We start from the raw sequence: 20,022 nt of genomic DNA, 5'->3' as shown, positions 1-20,022 counted from the left end.
TATTCGTGCCGCTGCTAGAACACCCCATGTGTGCTTCACCCTGATATGACGAATCGAATACCATACGCAGGCCCTCAATGTATGGGCCCCAGTCCGGCCCGGGCCCGGACCAGCGAAAGAGCCCATTTTCCGGCCCGGCCCGAGTGAGCGCAGTGCTCTAGAAGCAACTGCTTACCCTGGAATGAATTCGCGGGGAACGACAACATCATCACGAAAATAAACACATTCAAGGTACGAAAAAGATTGTTTTTTTTTTGCTTTGCGTGTTGTCTCCTTGACCAAATAAGCACGTCTACGCGCATTAAGAAACCCTGGGTCGCTGAGGAAGTACTGGATTCAACTCATGGTGGTCTGAATTGACAAGGCTGCTGAAGGACCATACTAAACAATGAACTTCTGAAGAACTTATTCAAAGATGCTAAAAAGCTCTATACGACATGGAGAATAGCATACCGAAATTGCCAAAAAGGGGAGTTATTATTATTATTCTTTTGTACACAGATCAAAGCGCGCCAGACTACGAGCGTGCATTGACAGGGTCCGTGGCCGCGCCAACTCGAAAGTCGGGACGCGCCTGCGCAGCCTCCGGAGAATACGCGCCGCCAGGATTTTCGAAGCAGACGCCCAGGCTACAACTTTGGTTTTCGCACCCACTGCGCAGAATTATTTTACCTCTCATCACCCTAACCGTGTGCACTGCTTAACAAAGGTCCCTCCTAGCCGATGACCTCGAATTTATCCTGTTTTGCACCCAGCCGCGACAGTGTTGTTGCAATAAATTCGCTAAGCTCAACCCTCAGTCCGACTCTCGGCCGTCCCAGAAAACTTTTTCGTTTTCTTCGGCATCCCTGCCAATCAGACAACCTGTTGCTAGCACTGCGCACGCGTGTTTCCCACGCTCATCTTCTCTTTAAAACTTGAGCTAAAATTTCTTCAATTTGCGTTTGCTCGCTAATCCGCCGTGCTGTCTGCATCTTTACAGAAAGCAGAAAGCAGCCCACTTTCTAATCCACCCCTCAGTGCACAGATCTATGCCTTTGAACGGCTCGAGCGAAGTCTCCTGTGAAGCGTGCTCTGCCGCAAGACCAGCCTTACTGCTAGAAAGACAACACTCCAGTGCTAAGTTAAAAAATCCTTCGAAGTATGGGGGGGGGGGGGGGGAGGGAGGGGGGATGTGCTGAGCAGTGCCGTAAATCGCGAGGGGACCGGGGGGGGGGGGGTGTTCATGACCGCCCCTTCGCTTTGGGTTGGGGGGACACATCATGCGATCGTCCCCCCATGAGATTCGTCCCGGGACTGCTCGCTCAGCATCGAATGATACAAGCAACACACGCAACACGGGAAAGCCGCGGGATTGAAGCCTCTTCCTTTCCACAGAATGGTTCAAAAGAATCAGAACTTCAGAAAACAATGCTGTCATAATTACAATCCGCCAACAGTCAGAGCACTTGCCCTGACTTTCCCTGCTTTTCTGGCATCTAGCCAGTCTGTGATTGAGACAGAGAAGTTAAGGTGTAGTCAAGCGCGTTCGAGGGTCAGCAGGCAGTTGGCGCATCAATTAACCGCTGCGCCACTGCGCTGGTAGTGGTATGAGGACTTCACGTCCACAGTGGAATTCACGTGCACTGTACAGCTCTTGTCGGACGTCTCATCCAAATGGCTGTGGAGCGGCAGGCAACCCAAAGGTTAAAGGTAATGTCGATAGTGGTGTATGCAGGTTTTGTGAAACAAAAGTTGGAGGGGACACTTAAGCTCTGCCTTAAGAGTATGACGCGATAGCGTAATGGGTTAATTCCCATATATGCAGAAGGTCGTTCTCGACTTGACATTCATAGATCACTGGGAGTCCTCACACCACTCCTGCTGCGGCGGTTAAGCGATGGCCCTGCGATGACAGGTGCTCCCAGCGGAGGGCCTTGTTCGACCCAGGCCGCTGTTCCCGAGCGACCAATAATTAACTGCCAACTGCCATGGTGGGCAGGTCGCGAGGACGCCGCAAGGTCACGTGACCTAGGTGGCCCACCTTCCTCCTAGGTTGCTCTGTGGGAACCACCTGCCAGAGCCATGCCCGTGGTCTTTCGGTCAACGCCGACGCCGAATTTTCTACGGTGGTGGCACGGAGCTGCTGACACATAACCAGCTTGTGGATAATTTGCACTACTGCCATTGACTAGCATTGGGGGCCGCAGGATCATGCTGGAGCTCTTCTTCCGGAGAGTGGAGGCGCCGCCGTTCCATCTCCACGACCTGGCCGGCGTCATGAAAGCTGGCGCGCCAAGCTCAAGGACGGCGCGCAGTGATGTTCCATTCGGAAGAATTTTCCATATCTTTTCAGGGAACCTGAAGAGTAAATTTTGGCAAAAAGGAAATTTTTACGGAGTTTCAAGGAATTTTCAGAACGGAAATTGTGTGACATTTTCCAAATGACGGAGTTTTCAAGATGCTTCAGGGAAAAAGGATCTTAAAGACGGGATTATGGGTCTATTTGGGTTTATATTTGGTGAACGCATGGAGCGTCACTCACTGCGCGGACGATGAGAAAGACCAAGAGACGAAAAATGGTGACTCTGTCTTGGCGACGCGAAGATGTCATCGCTGTACGTGTTCCCGTGAAGAGCTGCTCTTGGCACGGTTGAGCTTGAAGCAGAAGCTTCAAGACTTGGGCACTGCACCCGTTTGGGCTGGTACAGAACCATGCAGGTGGCTGGTTGTCCACTTTTTCCTTCACAGACTTCAATGACGAAGGGCCAGTGTGAACCAGCGAGTGTTTTCACTGAGTCTGCACGGGTTTTGATGTCTGCTGCGGAACTGCCAAATCCAAATTCCGAGCCAATGTACTTAAATGCACTCTGGCGGCTCCGAGCTTTGGCCACGGTCACCTATCTAATGAGCCCCAGGCTGGTCACGACTTTAGCGATATCGCACAGCCACCACATCTTGGTCTTGCAGAGAAGCGATTAAGTACTGTCAGAGTTGGGGTCGACAATCAGGATATTGACAGCCAATTCCAGGTGTCCTGTGCTAGAAGGAAGTGTTTGCCGGGCATGGACGCCTACTTCGCTTGGCCCGAATTGATGGGGTCTGATTCGACGGCACCACGAATATACGGCTCACCTAAGCTGAGTGCGTGAACTTGGAGTCCATGACCGTGTGGGTCTGAGAAGCCACACTGACACCTCACGTTACTGAAAAATGTTAACGTAAGTACGTTACCCGTTACAGTTCCCAAATGATAACGAGTATGTTACTAACTTAGCAAAAAAAGTAACGCGTTACCGGTAACGCCGTTACTTGTGAGGCGTTACCAACACTGGTTAGCACCGCGCAAACCCTCGAAGTTTTTTTCGGGGTCTTACTTTTCTTCGGACTTCGCGAACGTCTTAATTAAAAAAAAACAGTGCCCGAGAAAGGCGCTGATAGATGGGATTCTCGCCTTTGCGGCATAAATAAAACTACTTTGTATCAGCTGGCCATCTTATTTAAATAAAATAAATAAGTAAAAGGCATTGAGAAATTAATGTCGCCGTGACTTTCGGTTTCTCAAAACTGCCGGTCTGATGAGAAAATTGCGAAAGTTCCTTGCGTCGCCTCGCGCCGACGCGTCCTATGCGCCAAAAATAAACGGACGTGGAGGCTGTGACTTTATAGAGTGAGAAAGCGATGCTGGTTAAATGGTGTAGAAAAAGCCCAACCGCCGAATTCGAATGCTTAAACGGCACGGCGCCGGCTTTAGATTCGAGGAAAGTACAAAACATAACTTTATACTCGGCGCTACAGAGGTCTGCACGGGCCGCGCTAGACTAGGCCCGGACCTACTTCCCTCTACTTCGGTCGAGACTCCAAAGCCTACCGCGGCCCGCTATCAGGGGAGTCCAGAGAGCGCGCGCCGGACTAAGACGTGTGGCGTGTCGGCTCCGTCGTTTTTCGCCTGGAGCCACGGCTAAATCTTCTTCACCCCTACAAGACCAACGCATTTCGACGCAGCAAGCAATCTGGATTACGTGGACACCAAATTTCGCCAGGTGGGCCCAAGTTTCCTAGTTTTACGGCCGAATTACACCCGGGCGACGCAGTTTGGCCTAACGGCGTGGAACCGGACTCCCGAGGTAAAATGGCTGACCCTGCATCATTCGCGAGGGGTTACGATGCCGACGGCATGATCTGGATGACAGTTTCATCATCGGAAGGGGACAACTCCGCTTCTGTTCCGAAATTTCGGCACCAATCTCTCAACGAAGCGGTCGCACGCCGCTCGATCGATCAAGCCAAGCTTGCGGCGTCTATCGCTGCCCTGGCCTCCGGCACACCGGCTGGCAAGACGCAGCCTCCTGCCTCGCGCGCTGCAGGAAGCAAAGGCAAGGCCCGTCCTATCTGGAAGCCTCGCCGACCCCCAAGACCGGGCCCAGACGACTTCGTGGTTGTGCTCAATCCATGCAAGCATATGTCGCTGCACCAAGCCTTTCCAGAGAATCGCTACGGCGCCGCCATTACGGCCTACCTCGGGCCCGAGGTAGCAACGTCTGCTACGGTTCTACCATCCCGTGAACAAAACCTCATGGTGATTTACACCCCGAACCCGGCGGCGGCTGATCGGCTGCTCGGGGACATCTCCGTTAACACCGAGCATGGGAAGATTCCACTCCTAGGATACCTTCGACAAGACGGAGGCGATGTCTGCCACGGTGTCGTCACCGTCAGCAACTCGGACACTACTGAATCGCTTCGGAAGGAGGCGCAGTGGAGGGCAGGCACCATCGCCGAGGTTAGGAAATTCGGCTCCTCTAACAAAGCTCGGATCACCTTCGCCGGGAGGGAGAAACCACGTTTTGTGCACTACAAGAACATGCTCATCCCTGTGCAAAACTACTACCGTACGATCCCGGTCTGCCACCTGTGTGGGGCCGTTGGCCACCGAGTGGATCCTTGTCCCAACCCGCAGCCGAACACGTGCGGTCTGTGTGGGCAACAGGCCCCGCTTCAGGAGGCGGTGCGGGCCCCTCCCGAGTGTATGCCGCGGTGCTCGGTTTGTGCCGGTGCACAGGCCACTAACTCGCGCGTGTGTGCGGCGAAATTCCGCAAGCACAAGATGACCCCCCCCCCCTCCCAAAAAAAAAAGGCTGCCACGAAGAAGAACCGCCACCTTGGCCGCCCCGGTCAGTTACCGAGCCGGGACAACAACACCGAGAAGCCGGTGACACCCACCAGAAGAGCCAGCAGGCGCCCGTGGACGCAGCCGCCACCACACGTCGACACTGGAAAGCAGTCGACAACGGCACCACACGACAAGACCAGGGCCTGGGTCAACGCCGTGAAACATGAAACGCAGGTGAGCGGTACGGACAGGGCTGCCTCGTCCTCCCCTCCCTCCTGCCCCCCTGCGGCACGCAGTGGCGAGCAAACCAAAATAGCAGCTCTTGAGGGCAAAACTGAGATGCTGCTCGAGAAAATTGCGCTCCTAGAATCGCTATCAAAACAGCATATCACTCCCGCCTCTCGCCCCGCTACAGCGGCACCGAACGCAGCCCTGAACGCGGATGCTGCACTTGAGGCCCGTCTAGAGGCCCGCATGGGTGCCCGTTTCAATGCCCTAGAAAGTCAAATTTCCCTGGCAGTCACCTCCGCGACCGCAAAAATGACCGAAATTGTACCCACAATCGCCGCACAGCACGTCGCACAATCTTTGCGTGGCGTCCGACGGGTCGGTGGTCTAATCAAAGACGTGTCTGGCCGCTATCCCAAAATGCTTCGCGCCATTGAAACTTTAGTAGAAGACAACGACAGCTGCTCGCTCTCCGGAATAGATGTGGCCCCCTCACCCCGATTGCTGGCTCCGGAGCAGCGTCCCTACAATCGACCTCTCACCTAACTGGCCATGGCGGACAGGCCTCAAATTAGGCGCTTTCCTCATACCAATTCGGCCACCCCCATCCTAACTACCCAGTGGAACTGCCGCGGTTTCCGTTCCCGTGCCAAGCAGGCGAACCTCCGGCTTTTCCTGCCAACATTCGATTCACTTCCTGCGGTGGTTACCCTCCAGGAGCCAGGTAGCGGCGCAACCCTTACAAGTTATGTTACGTTCCAGCAGGAACCCTCTTCCTGTATCTGCGTGCACAAAAATTATACAGCCAACTTGGCTGATTTGGACCGCGATGCTGCATATTCCTATGTGATGGTCACTCTTCTTCCGCTTGAGAAAAAAAAAAAACACGCACCCTTACATATGCTTAACATCTATTGTTCTCCCAAGATAAAAAAAATGTAAATTTCACAGCCCTCTTCAGTCGCACCCTGAAGCCTGCGGGCAGTGACACCCTGGTGATCGTGGGCGACTTGAACGCTCAAAGCACACTCTGGGGGTAGGTGCGCGAAGAGAATGCGGGCGCAAGCTTGCGGATCTTTCGTCCACGCTGGGTCTGACCCTTCACACCGACCAGGCACTTCCAACGCGGTTGGGTAACTCCGTGACTCGGGGCGCGTGTCCGGACCTTACCTTCACCAAAAACATAATACACGCAGAAAGGGCCAACACCGCGGAAACCCTCGGCAATAAAAACGTAAGCCCCTGTAAATAAGCAAAGCGGGAAAGCCAACTCAACGAGATTTCAAATGCGTATTTTTGACGTTAAATATTGCGAATCAGATTACCAATTAAGCGATCTTAAAAACCCAGCTAATCTTCGATGTTGACGGTCAACAATTTCGCAATATAGCCTTTCCGTCTAAAATAAGCAATTAAAAAGTTTATTCTTTAATTTTAGTTAATCGATTAATTTATTGATCCGCATAAGACACGTGTCCACCTTGCTGTACAAAACAGCTTAACACACCGGACCGACGTCTCTCTCATAATTTTTAAAACAAAAATCTGGAAAGGTTAAAAAATTCACTTCATATAACCGTGCACGCTTACGTGGAGAGCGGACACAGTGGCCGCAGCACCCCGCGTGTTCGACAACACCTTATTACAAAGCCACAAGCGTGGAAGAAACACACGGAGTATATCGATCGGACAACATACGACCAGAAATATCCAACATACAAAACAAGGAAGAATCAACATGCAAATTACCACTCGCTGAAAGCGCTCAAATTAACCCTAGGATAACGCGTTATCACAGGGTGTCATGGCTGCTTTATTCATGCATGCCTGTGGTTCATGAATATAGCAAGGAAACGGCGCGAAAAAAGGGACGGGCAGACAAGAAACGACAGACACAGCGCCGAACTCACAGCTGAGTACTTGTATTTCATCTGACATCGCAATAAATTTTGAGCCCCTTCACAGCCTGTTTTCAGGCACCTTGGATGATATTGAAGTCACCAAAAGGAAACTCCTGACGGGAATAAACTCGAGTTCCTGGACAATAGGCTCTTCTTGAAACACGACCACCTTTGTTGGAAGTATTCTGCGCGATCACAGAAGAGCGTTATGTCCTATTCTTCTCCGCATTCCAAAGTTGTAAAGCTCCGAGTAGCTACGAACAAGACGTGCCCTCACCGCATCTTCGAAAGTGTTGAGATCGCAAGCTCAAGGGATAAGTGGTAATCCGAAGGCCATCATCAACTGCACAGCCCACCATCGTTTCAACCAACTGCGTCGACCAGCCGCCTCCAAGCATCGTGAAAGAAGTTCAACCAAGACAGTGGCAATCCCATATACGTTCATGGCGATAGCCGTCGGCTGAAGAGGCTGAAGACCGAAAGCCGCCGCGGTGGCTCAGCGGTTATGGCTCTGGGCTGCTGGCACGAAAGACGTGGGTGGTGGTTTTGAAAAACTTTTTTAATGCCTAAAAGGGCTTGGCTGCATGGTCAGTATTCTTAGACCGGGACACCGCACGACGAGGCCCCATCTATCGCCCGCTTTACCACAGCCCTTCAGAACTCCAGTGTGGAGCAGTTGAGGAGGGCAGTCTCCCATGCTTCTCGGGTGGGGTAAGGGGAAGAGCGAAGGTGAGGTTTCTGAGTACATGCCCGCACCATGTGAAAGATGTCGCAGAGCTCACCACATTGCGGGCAGCGCCGATCTATGTTCGGATCAAAGTGTTCCACTACGGCAGGACAGAGAAGAGTTCCTGTCTGCAGGCGCCGCAGAGTTCGCTCCTCCGCCTTACTCAGCCCCTTGGCAGGGGCCGGGTAGAGGCGGTGGCTGTAGCAATAATGAGTTAAAATTTCACTGAACCGCAAGAGCGCTTGATGAGCTTCTGAGCCATATGAGCTGGGATATGAGGAGCCCGGTGTGTAAGCGCTCGGGCGGGCGCATAAGCCGCCTCATTGCCTCGTATGACCCTGGTGGCCAGGAGCCCAGATTATCATTGTGTGATTTGGACCGGCAGCAGTCCGTCTTAGAATCTGGCCAACCGCGGAGGAGGAGAAGGAAAAACTTTATTTATATTTGATATTAAAATGTGTTATTAGCGGTCGCGGGCTGTCTTCTTCATCTTCCGCGGAGGTCCTATTTTACTGGAAGGGGGGGGGGGGGGAGATTCTAGAGGCCCGTGTGTTGTGCGATGGCAGTGCACGTTAAAGAGCCCCAGGTGGTCGAAATTTTCCGGAGCCCTTCACTAGGGCGTCCCTCATAGCCTGAGTCGCTTTAGGTACGTTAAACCCCCATAAAGGAAACAAAACTAGAAATGCAAGCTCCACCTGGAACTGACCTTCTTATCCCCTAGTGCACACTGTCGACTGTTGTTGTTGTTGACTTCACACAATGGCACATACCCACAAGGGGGATCGGCCATTACCAGGTGGTGACTATTTAGATGACCAGTTGCATGTGGCAGGCATGGGATGACTTACCGAAATTGGGATCGCCGCTGTGCTAGATTTTCGCTGTACCAGGACAGCTGAAAGTCGTAGCGAGATGATATTCACTTCTGAGATCAAATAAGCACACTTGATTTTCAGTTCGAAGCTATGATAGCCACTCTTCGTGTATGATAACCATGCCTTATCTCGTTTCCAGCCGTAAATAGTTTGCCCAGTTAAAGTCTGTAGGGCTAAATAGTACGCTGGTTCATGATACAGGGAGTTTCTGCTAAGATTCTACACAACTTTTAAAAATAGTTTCTGTTAGTTAGATTAACACTATATTGTGTTCAGTCGTGTAGCACATCAGAACACAGCTAAGATGTGCTAACTAGTATCGAATAGTTAACTTTATACATTAATTATTGACAGGCGTGCAGCCCACCGTAAGCAATGTCTATACCAAATTTTAGAATTTCGAAAACACGCGGTTACCCTCGGCGCTGTGGCCGAACAGATTTTGACTGCATTGCGCCGAAATGGTGATGATGAGGGTGGAATTTTATGGCGCAAAGGCATCCGTGGCCAGAGATCACCGTGGTACAAGGTATTTTCGTTTACTCAAGGCTGGGTCAAAGACCCATTTCCCAAGTATTTCGCCCTAACAAAGCGGAGCACCAGGCAGGAGAAAGCTTGTGCCCATTTTATCACCGGTGGGTACCCGGCGACATTGAGGATCGAACCCCGCACCTCCCGGTTGCGAGGCGGATGCTCAGACCACTAGGCCACCGCTGCGGTATACATTGCGCTAATATATACACGCGCTTTCAAGAAGCTTGCAGACAAAGCAACCTCTCCAGTGCACGCAACTCGTCGAAATATCCAAAATTTGTTGCGCCACAGCGCCGAGGGTAACCGCGTTTTCGAAATTCTAAAAACTGATATGGATGGTCACTTACGATGGGGTAGCCTAACAGTAATACTTACAAAATTAGCTTTTCAATATTAGTTAACCACCCTGCCAGTTAGCCCGTCTTATAGCCGTATTCTGATGTGACACACCGCTGACAGTGCTATGCAGAAAAAAGTGTTTTTCTAACGCAAAAAGCCTATTTAAAAAAAATGTGTAAAGTCTAAGGTGAAACACGCTGTATAAATTTGAATGGCGCGAAGGAGATAATCACAGGCGCTCTTCCTGTCCCCCTTGTATTTCCTGTGATCGTGTCCTTCGCGCCGTTCAGATTTATGTGCCCCTGTTTGCGTTTTATTCGGCCTACAATGCACATGGCGCTGCTGCCCAAACTCTGCCTGAACGTCCGGCCATTCCGCACATGCTTCGAACTAAACAGGCATACGGGCCTGTTAACAGCTTTATTTGTTCGGCTCATACTGCCCGGCGCTCAGCCATTTGGGCCGTCGAACAGCCGTTGAGCTGTTCATCTACGTGAAACCGCGGATAAATATTACGGGCACCCCAGCTGTTTATGCACGCAATAATAACACATAGATCAGTTCTCCATATATTTTTTTCTTTGGCTATGCTAGGCAACTGTCACAGTAAGTTGGCACAGGTAACATGCTGCGCTAAGAGTGAGCAAGTCACGCGAGCTGGAGACATTTTTTTCCCCCATAAACTGGCTCTGCAATGAGAATTGTGGGTTCTTTTTGCGAAAGCGAAACAACAGCGCTCAAGACACTGTAAGCACTACAATGGCGCTGTTGGGTTTTTCGCCACAAATACTACACAGTGCCACAAAGATTGAAGTGGCTTACTGCGTAAAATTTATCACTTGATGCTTTTTAAGCTTTTGTTTATTACGCAAAAAATTATAATGGGAAGTACAGATTTGTAGACGACTGCGATCGACTCAAGTCGGTGTTAAGAAATTTACTCCTAAATCAGCATTTGAAATAAAATAAATAACCTGTGAGATAACAAAAATTGTTTTGACGTAAAAGAAAGTAATTTCAATAATATAAGCAAAAATAATTTTGATAAATATGTACATCAAAATCTGGCCACTACAAACTTACAATTGGACGTTCGGCAACACTGTGTTTAATACTAATTATCAAAACGTGTTGAAATGCGAAATTATTGCAACAGCATTTAAATTTTATAAAAAATGATAATTTGTTTTTATCACAGAGATTTATGTAAGAATCGTAATGCATATTTTGAGTTTGAAATCTGGCCACACTAGTGTTCAAAAAAGTCTGGCCACATTTAATAACGTAACTAAGTGTTTCGTGGTTAAAATTTAAAACACTGATAAATTTTATTTTGATTATTAGTATTTTAATTGAAATTTTAACGGCTGGTCTTTATTATAGATGTTACACTCTAAGAGACTTGCACTGTTACTGTTCAGGTGCAGTGTGTTTTGCAATGAAAGTCACCATTTCGCTCATTTGCAGTTTTTGAATTCGGAGGAGAAAATATAGCGCTTGGTTGAAGATTACAGTAGTTAGTACTAACTGATAGGAACCGGACAAAAATTGGAGAAATCTCGCCATCGAATACGACAACTGTCTCGTACATCTGCAGTGCAGGATGATGCGTTTGCCCCTTTTTTGACACTTGTGAAAACAATGGAACGTTTACTACGGTAATGTTGAGAAGACTCTTCTACCGATGTCAGCGTTAATGCGCTTGCTGTTGTAATTTTGTTTGTAGTCAGAAGTTTTTTTCAGTCAAAGGTTTGTCCATGTTTTTCACATGTTTTTTGCGCGTCACCTGCTGTGCAAAGTGCAACAAATTAGCGCTTCAGAAGCAGACAAGAAATTTGTGTGTGTCAGTTGGACCCATTTAGTATGCGAGAAAGTGTGCCATACGGTATAAGTTTGGCTTGTTCAGGAGAGAGGGTCTCTGCGCGCATTTGATTTATTGTTTTCGTTGCTTGCCCTGTTAGCATTTCATTCGGCCTGGACAGAACATGGCGCTGCTGCGGCAAGTCTGCCTGCACGTCCGATCGTTCCGCACATGCTTCGAACTTAAGAAGCGGTCTCTACATTGCTTCACAGCTTTCAGACCGTGCAAGCCATGAAGCCACCGATCGCTTACCTAAGTGCGTTCAGTCGTCGATCGAGCTACCATATCTAATCGGCACTGCACATCCAGTGAAGCAGCGCGATGGGGCGCACGTTCCCCTAACCTTTATCAGCTCCAAGTTAAGCTGCCCTGAGACTGGTAATATTCTGTCTTTTATAGGCGTCAGTAATAAATCCCGTAAAGAAAGGAGGGTCAAAGCTTCTGGCGTAGTCGGCGGGCTCAGCGCTCACTTGTTTCACTTTACATTTAGACGTCGTGCGCACAGACCGAGTCTTACATTTATTGAAGTTAACAACTGGCAGCTATGGACAGGCAAACTCGAGAAGAGCATGCAAAGTATGGTAGCATCGATGAAATGGCACTGGCTGCTCGGCAACACTTCTGAAAGGGAGTCCAGGAGAGGTCTTTGACCATAATCTGCCGCTCTCAACCACATCATTGTATTTACCAGCGACTCAGATGTGACACCACAAAAAAAAAAGACTACATATATTTCAACAGTTTATTTTGCGTCGTTGCTGTTATTTTCATGCTCTCTTCCTGCCTCCCATTTTTTTCTGGCATTACATATTTTTGTTCCTCAGCAACAGACCCACATGTATATATTATACCCCTGTCACACGGGCACTCTAAAGGCACTTTGAACTAATGCTCCTTTACGCTCCCAAAGGAGCACTACTTCAAGGGAGTTCGTCCGTGCTACACGGTCGCGGAACGACCTTCGCAAGAAGTTTTTAGCGCCCTCATCGGCGAAAAGCGTTATTAAAATTGCAAACCTCACTGCACATGTAAATACAGAAATGTCACATTTTTTTTAGTAAATTAGTTTTATAACCGTATTATGTTAAAGCAACGCAATTTTAACTGCAATAATGACATGATTTTCCAAGTACAGAGCATAACATCACAGTGCTGGCCACACTGAGCCGTGGCTACCGTGACGCTCGTATATCGGAACGAGAGTATGGCGTGGTGAGACTGCCACAAAACAAATGATCTTATATTTTAAAGCACCACTAATCTTACGAAGTTAATTTATAAAATGAAAATTGAACGTTTCTTTTCTCAATTTATTTTTGCTGTTAACTCGCTGGGAGAGAGAGTACTCCCTTGAAGCCTCAAAGGACGAACTCGAGCTGCCTTGTTTCGAAGCTCCTTTGAGCTAGGTGTCCTTTGGCGCGTCCGTGTGGCAGCGCGCGTTCGTCCTTAGAGTAATGGAGCATTAGTTCAAAGTACCTTTACAGTGTCCGTGTGACAGGGGTATAATACCCCTGTCACACGGACACTGTAAAGGTGTCCGTGTTTTTTCTACAATGATGTTTTTTCTACAATGAAGATGTCATTCTATATGGCTAAGTTCGTACATATCAATGTTACAGCTAATTGTACGTGAATGTATCAATACCACTAACACATAGAATGAATGTGTGACCAGACTATATATATGTGCTTGTAAGCTCGAAAGCTACTGCTGCACCCAGTGTGCTGGGCACCTGCTCTCTTTGAACTAGCACATGCACAGTAAAACACTAGTGCAGCACATGACCAGGCTGACATTGCGCTGGGTAGCTTGAGCATGCTGCTATAAGCTGCAGTACAAATTACGCAGTTCATAAGTGGCTTCAAATTTCAAATTAGGAGGCACTTCTATGTTTTGCTTACACAGAGGCACACACAATGAACACAACAGTACTAGCACGTAGAACTCGCTGCATGGCAGTCAGTACCATTTTTTCTCTGGGAGGTCAACATAACTTTTTTCATAGTTCTGTCATACCACAACCTGGTGCAGAATGCTTTCATAAGCTAATGTGAGCTGATGGCCTTAAGGCAAAGGCCGTAAAAATACAGCAATTCAGAAAGGACACACCGTTTTGTGCTGCCTAGAATTCAGTTACTCAAGCTAAGCTGTAGATGGGAGTAGTTAAAGAAAGTAACATTAATGACATAAAAAATGACAGCAACTGAGAGTACAACTTGCATGAAATGCGACTGTGGCTTCTAAATGTACAATTCGCCAAATTTAGGCTACTGCACATACCATATTGGAAGGCTTCAGATTTATAGCTACTTCAGCAACTTCAAATTGCTGGAGTGAGACCAAAATCTGACTTAAGTTTTTGTATTTTGCCTCCATTGTAGGGAGGGTACTAAACAATCTTGTATAGCAGGCTTATTAGCAATCAATGTATACAGCTAAACAAGTTACAGCTGCCAAGAGTAATCAATGGCACAATAATGGGATGGTACAAGGCATCCTTATAGGATAACTAGCAGCGCTAGGTGACGAACTAAGAAAAAAAGGATGAAGGTTCAGTGGAAATTTAAGTAGTAGTTGCTTGTATACTGCTGTTGCATCTTGCAGACTTGATTTTTATGTACAACAGAGAGAGGTCCTCATAAATGCTAGTACAAAACACTGGAAAAGCATGGGGAGGCACAAGTCAAAGTGTAGATTTCAGCAGTTTGTGTTGAGTGTTCCAGTGCTCGTGAGTCAGTGCTGTTTTTTTTGATGTCCCCACCATCCTTTTTTATGGCTGGCGTTAAATTTTTTTTGTTCCTTAGCAATAGACTCTCATGTAATTTGGATGCTGTGATGTTTTTCCTACAACAAAGATTTCATTTTATATGACTAAGCATGCACATATCAATGCTAACAGCTAATTGCACGTGAATGTATCAATGCCTCTAACACACAGAATGTATGTGAAATTGGCTAATGCAACTTTTCGTATCCTTTGACATGTACTCATGATGCATGTACAAAATGCACAGCATTTGGATTTCACTCATACTAGAAAAAGGCAAAAGCAACTGGAACCTGTAATCTATGCTGAGTAATGGAGGTATGCAAGAAAAATGAGAACCATATCTTGATACAAGGGAACAAGAAATGAGCCAAGCACTATGAAGGAATTATAATCCTATGCTTTGGCTTTTTTTTTCTGTCTATCAGCATAACACTTCAGATTTGTACGCATTTCTGTGAGCAGTTTCTGTTGTCTAATGCATTTAACTCGTATCAAAGCATTTAGTGGCCTTAGTTCACCTTCATGGAATGACCTGCCATTCTTTTTCGTGTAAAACGGCATGGCATTCGCAGCTAATTCTGATAGGTGTTCACGAAATGCACCACTGTGCTTAACAGGTGTCTGATATTGCTTTAGCAATGTTATCTCATGATATTTGTTTACAGAATGTATATCAAGGTGCTTTAAGGTTGCTTTGAGCTAGGCATCATACTTTGAATTGATGATTATGCACACTGATACACAGTTGCAGCAGCCAAAGTGTATTAGAAAAAAATCATAAATAAGCTGTTTGATATTTTGTTGGAGACAGAATCTAAGTTTGCTTAGTGTACCAACTAGTTTATTCAGTTGTTTAGGGCTCCGTCTTTTAGATTTATGTCATAATAAGCATTCTTCGAAACACTAAAAATCATGAGTTGCAATGAATTTTCAGTACTTGTCACTCCAAGTGCTAGGCTGAATAAAACTAAACTGTTCAGTCCAAGACCCTTTTCCCAAGCATTTCACCCTAGAAAGGCAGAGCACAAGGTGGGGGAAAATCGCACCCATTAGAAAACCGGTGGGTACCCAGCGGCGCTGGTGATAAAATCCTCTATGCGAGGCCGACTATCTACCTGAAAGTCATCACTTTGGTAAAAGGGCCAGAAGTGGGCTTTTACCTCACGAGGTGGATTTAGGGTTGTTTAACGGTTGAACGAATCACTGGCCCGTTAATGCAATTTTTTGATCCAGGACCCTTTTCCCAAGCATTTCACCCCATATTATTCTCTCTGATGTTATGACCAAAAATTTTGCAACCTACCAGGCATTCCTTTTATTCATTCATTTCAATTGTGTAAATACCATTTAGAAATAAGTTAGCAGTAGCGTGAAGGAAATGCTGGAGAAATTATGGAGGCAGAACGATGAACGCAGATGACACAGGCGCTCATGGTCGCTTTCATGATATTGAATCAACTAACCCCTAGCAATTCCCCTGTGTTGTCTTCTTATATAATGAATTTGGAGCCATGATTAATACTTTTTAATTCACAGTTCACTTACATCAGTAGACTTTCTGTTCTTCAGTGCTATGATATTTTCTGTAACCCCTTGAACTGCAGGGGATGTAACAATTGCACTGTCAGCTACAGCTTCAGTAATCTAACACCTCAGGATTGCCAGACCAATGAAGTCATCACTGAACAAATCTGTGGGCGATCATATGGTGTGATGCGGAAAATTGTGTTAGCAGTATTGATTTAAAATTTTGCTTCACTTTTAGAATGATCACCTTCCCATTGCACATTTGAATTTGATTTCACCATCTCTTGTTTTTTTACGGTGCAGCGTTGGCTTCTAGTAGCTGTAGGCCTCCGAGGATGGAGGTGGGTGGTGGGTGTAGCTTCTGGAGGCTAGAGGCTGTGGATGCACAGGCCAAAACATTTTCAGCGAATAAAGACTATACAAGTAATCCAAACAAAGTCAGCTGGTAGCTTGCCTGTTAGCACATTGACTTTTTAGGTGATCAGCTCAACAACGTCTTCGCGAGAATCTGGACTACGAATTATCAAACTCTGTTTTTGCTGCACAAGGTCAGATCTTTGAAAAATTTCAGAATTAAACAAGTCACTCCAGTAACCTTGCTTGATGGCATGGATCAAGTTATTTAATCTGCGCAAGTGGAACCTGAATCTGTCTATATCCTAACAGAGTTTTCATTTTTAAATGAAGTTATGATATAGTTCTTTCTATTGTGTGGATTGAAGATCATCTTTTATTACCTGCACTGTCTAAGATTCATTAAAAGAGTCCTAAACTGAGGAAAATTACCAGCAAACTTCCCAGAAGTTGACTTCTACCTAAAATTGCGTTCCAGAGCAAGTAAGATTGCCCAAGACAGCTCATTGGATAGATCACTTTTTTGCTTTGTAACCAGCCTTATGAATTCGAAGTGTCACACACTAGCTAACTTTGCAAAGAACTCGGTGTGGCTATCGAAAATAAAAATTGTTTTTGAGGAGGCGAAGGAAGGGGTACACAAGGGGAGCACAGGCCATTTAGAAGTAAAAGGTAGTGAGAGCTATATGCATGAGGTATGGAAAGGAAATGCACGAAATGCAGTGCATTGACAGTTATCAAGCCTATGCTAGCACAATAGCAATAACATTCTGCCAAAGAAACGCAAATTTGACAATGCATCCAACAGGGGCGTATAGGCAATTCTGGTACATATTTTCTAAATAAGCTTCAAACTGGGCAGCTAAAGCAGCTAAGTACTTAATCTCCTCCACCCCCCCCCCCTGCCCTTCAAAACAACAGGTATGATAAAAGGTGTTCAGCACTCAGCAGTCGGATGGCATCTGACAATGATGTGGCTATAATATTTGTGACAGTTAAGCCACAAGTGGAATTGAAATGTGAATATTTAATGCCCATGTAAGTAGCGCTGGATGCGAGACTCCGGGGTACAGCAAAACAGTTTTCGTCTTCAGGTGTCGATTGATGGTGCTTCCTGAAGGGTCAATGTGCAACAGATACCACTGATAGTTTTATTCACCGAGCAAACCAAAATGCTCATTGCAGGTCCTTCACCAGGTACTTTCAGTCCTGCAGTTCCTGGCTGTATGAGAGAGAACAGCTTTTTCTTGGCCTTCAAATCTTTCTGGTGGAGGGCCAACATTACAGCACAGGACTGACCTTTACGCTTATGAAATTGTGGCTAACATTCTGGACAACCTAGAACCACGCATCGATGCTATATGCGAGGATAAGTATAGCTTTACACTCTAATGTGGCATACGGACCACGCACACATACACACGCTAACGATGCAGCACACCAGACACATGCAGTTGACACAGAAAAACAAAAACTATTCCAAAGTTTCCGTTCACTCAAATGCACTCTGCTCGTACAGCTGCACGCATTTACCTTGCATTAACCTCTCAGCCTTGACTAACGTGACTGTGGGTATATCTAGCAATTCGACTTCGCTGACTTTGCTTTGATGAAGCTGCACTGCAAACAACTTTTTGTCATATAGAAATAAAAACCTCAATAAATCTAACAGTTCAGGTTTCACGTTAGTAAAAATTGCTGTAAAACAAAATAAGGATAGTATGCTTATCCCTTTACGTCGTGAAAGGCTGTTCATGTCACATAAATCTGCTGTGAATGGCGTGGCGTAGCTGGACTGCAGTGAAATGATGGTAAAATGACTGTCGATGCAAACAATTACTTAAATATTGAAACTGTCCAAAGAATATCAGTGGAATCCATTTTTTATGCTCCCACTCATCACAATTGGGTTTGGCAGTAGCCACCTGTGGCAACAGCTCTGGTTAGGCAAACGTGTAAGAAGGTGAGCATTTTGTTCTAAAATTTCAGGAGCAGCACTGCACCTTTGAAGTGAACGAACATATTTCAGTTTTTAACCACAGATGCTCTTGTCTTGTAACCCTATATCTCGTCACTTGTTAAGTTTGCGTTCATAAATTTTGCATGTGCTTTTCCACCTCTATCTGAAGTGACATTGGTCAATCATTGTATTCTTTTACATTGAATTAAGCACATGCTACATTTTATAGTCAATCTACTACTCTTGGGCAGTCAAAAGGAGAAGTTTAGTTCTTGAGCATTTGTGTATGATGACTTTAGTTGCTGCTTTCTGTTAAGATGTACCACAGTGCTTTTTTTTATTGCAGATGCTGCACATTTGCTGACCAATATTCTTGAACGCATTCAGGAACCATGAAGTGCCAAGGGATGGATGGATGGCGAACAAGTGTCATGTCATGAGGCACACAGTGAGATACTTTTTTTTTGTGCTTTGATATGAAAGTACACTAAGGCCTGATGAAGGTCATAGAGCAAAGCCAACACTCATTCCAACCATTGGGAAAAGGCAGCTGGAATAATTTAATTTTTTCAGTTCCTCAAAGCATACAAAGTAGCTTTTAAGCTATGTCCCATTTATGCAACATTTAAGGTAATAGCTGATTTTTGTGAAAAATAAGCAATTACCTGACAGTAGTTGCTTAAGAAGTGATGGAGACTGTAGAAATGGAGCACTCAAGTGACTTGATACTACAGCATGGAAAATTAAATTGAATAACCACATGATTATTACAGGATGTGTAAAGGGATGAAACAAGGGAAACATCAAACTTGCCCCATTTTGTCAATGAGCTCTGGGACTTGTCAAGAGGTAGTCATTCCACTTCAGCTATGGTACATTATAATATATGAAGTATAACATCCCAAATCTGCACATGAGCAATAATGGACAATGTAATAGAGGGCTCCTGATTAATTTCGACCACCCGTACATTTGTTGAACTTTCATTTTGTTGGTCAAGTAATGGCAGCCATTGCGCTCAAAATTTGAAACTGGGCCTCAATAAAATTGCACTTACTCCTTATCTTCTGCAGCTCTTGAATGATAGTCACATATACCCTTGCACAACGCAGTTGTTGATAGACATCTCATCAGTGTATTGTGTTATGCATTCTCTTGTCTGATACACTGTCTGAGCTTTGGTTCTCTTTCTAACTTCTTGCAAGAATGCATGCACTTTTGATGGGCAAAAATAGATTTTCCATTCAACAGGCCTGTCATGTTGATGCTGTATACAAATACAAATGCCTTTATTTCGACGTCATGTGCTGTTATTCAGCATCATGTATGTTGCAGCAAACATCTACATTAATATTGATGCTGGTTGTTTCTCATCAGATTGTAATAGAATGTTGTTATAATTGTGCCTTTGGTAAAAGTTAAGAAACAATAGCCTGAATAACTAACCTTTTTTCTTGTTTCCATTATCGTGTTATAGTATAACACCAAATCCAAATGTAGAGCACAGTAAGAACTATTTGCAATGAGCCTCTGGTGTTCACAAGAAAAGTGCTTTTGTGTAAAGGTAGCCTAAGCACCCACTCTTTTTACTGCGAGTTATTGTTTTCAGTAAGCCCCATGATTCCCCTAAAAGGTGAAGATAATCATATCTTCTACGGCTACCCTTATATGTATATGGCAGTGGCAAGGCATGAAGGAATTTGAATCTGTTAGCAGTTACTTAATGGTGCTTCTTCAGGATATAGTTGGAAACCTCTGATTATTTTGTGCCGACAAGGGTTGGATTTGTGACATGACTGGTTTCACTGTAGTATCATGAATACCTAACAGCTTCCATGAAATACAGGCTTTCA

At 45.9% G+C, this 20,022-nt stretch overlaps 1 long non-coding RNA gene and 1 pseudogene across 7 annotated transcripts in view; both read left to right on the top strand.

The window, feature by feature from the left end:
• Nucleotides 1-4,111: 4,111 nt before the first annotated feature.
• On the top strand, nucleotides 4,112-5,895 carry LOC144108815 (uncharacterized; annotated as a pseudogene).
• Nucleotides 5,896-11,190: 5,295 nt separating this feature from the next.
• The window catches only part of LOC144113115 (uncharacterized), a 118,712-nt gene continuing 109,880 nt past the window's right edge, over nucleotides 11,191-20,022 (top strand). For 6 of the 7 annotated variants that reach the window (XR_013310622.1, XR_013310623.1, XR_013310625.1 and 3 more), the window contains exons 1-2: nucleotides 11,359-11,445; nucleotides 18,516-18,617. This is a non-coding gene — a long non-coding RNA (uncharacterized LOC144113115). The other variant, XR_013310624.1, reaches the window with a different exon arrangement.

The sequence above is a fragment of the Amblyomma americanum genome, chromosome 1 (genome assembly GCF_052857255.1).
Source record: "Amblyomma americanum isolate KBUSLIRL-KWMA chromosome 1, ASM5285725v1, whole genome shotgun sequence".
NCBI classification, from domain to species: domain Eukaryota; kingdom Metazoa; phylum Arthropoda; class Arachnida; order Ixodida; family Ixodidae; genus Amblyomma; species Amblyomma americanum.
This window is presented reverse-complemented; position numbering and strand designations above follow the sequence as displayed.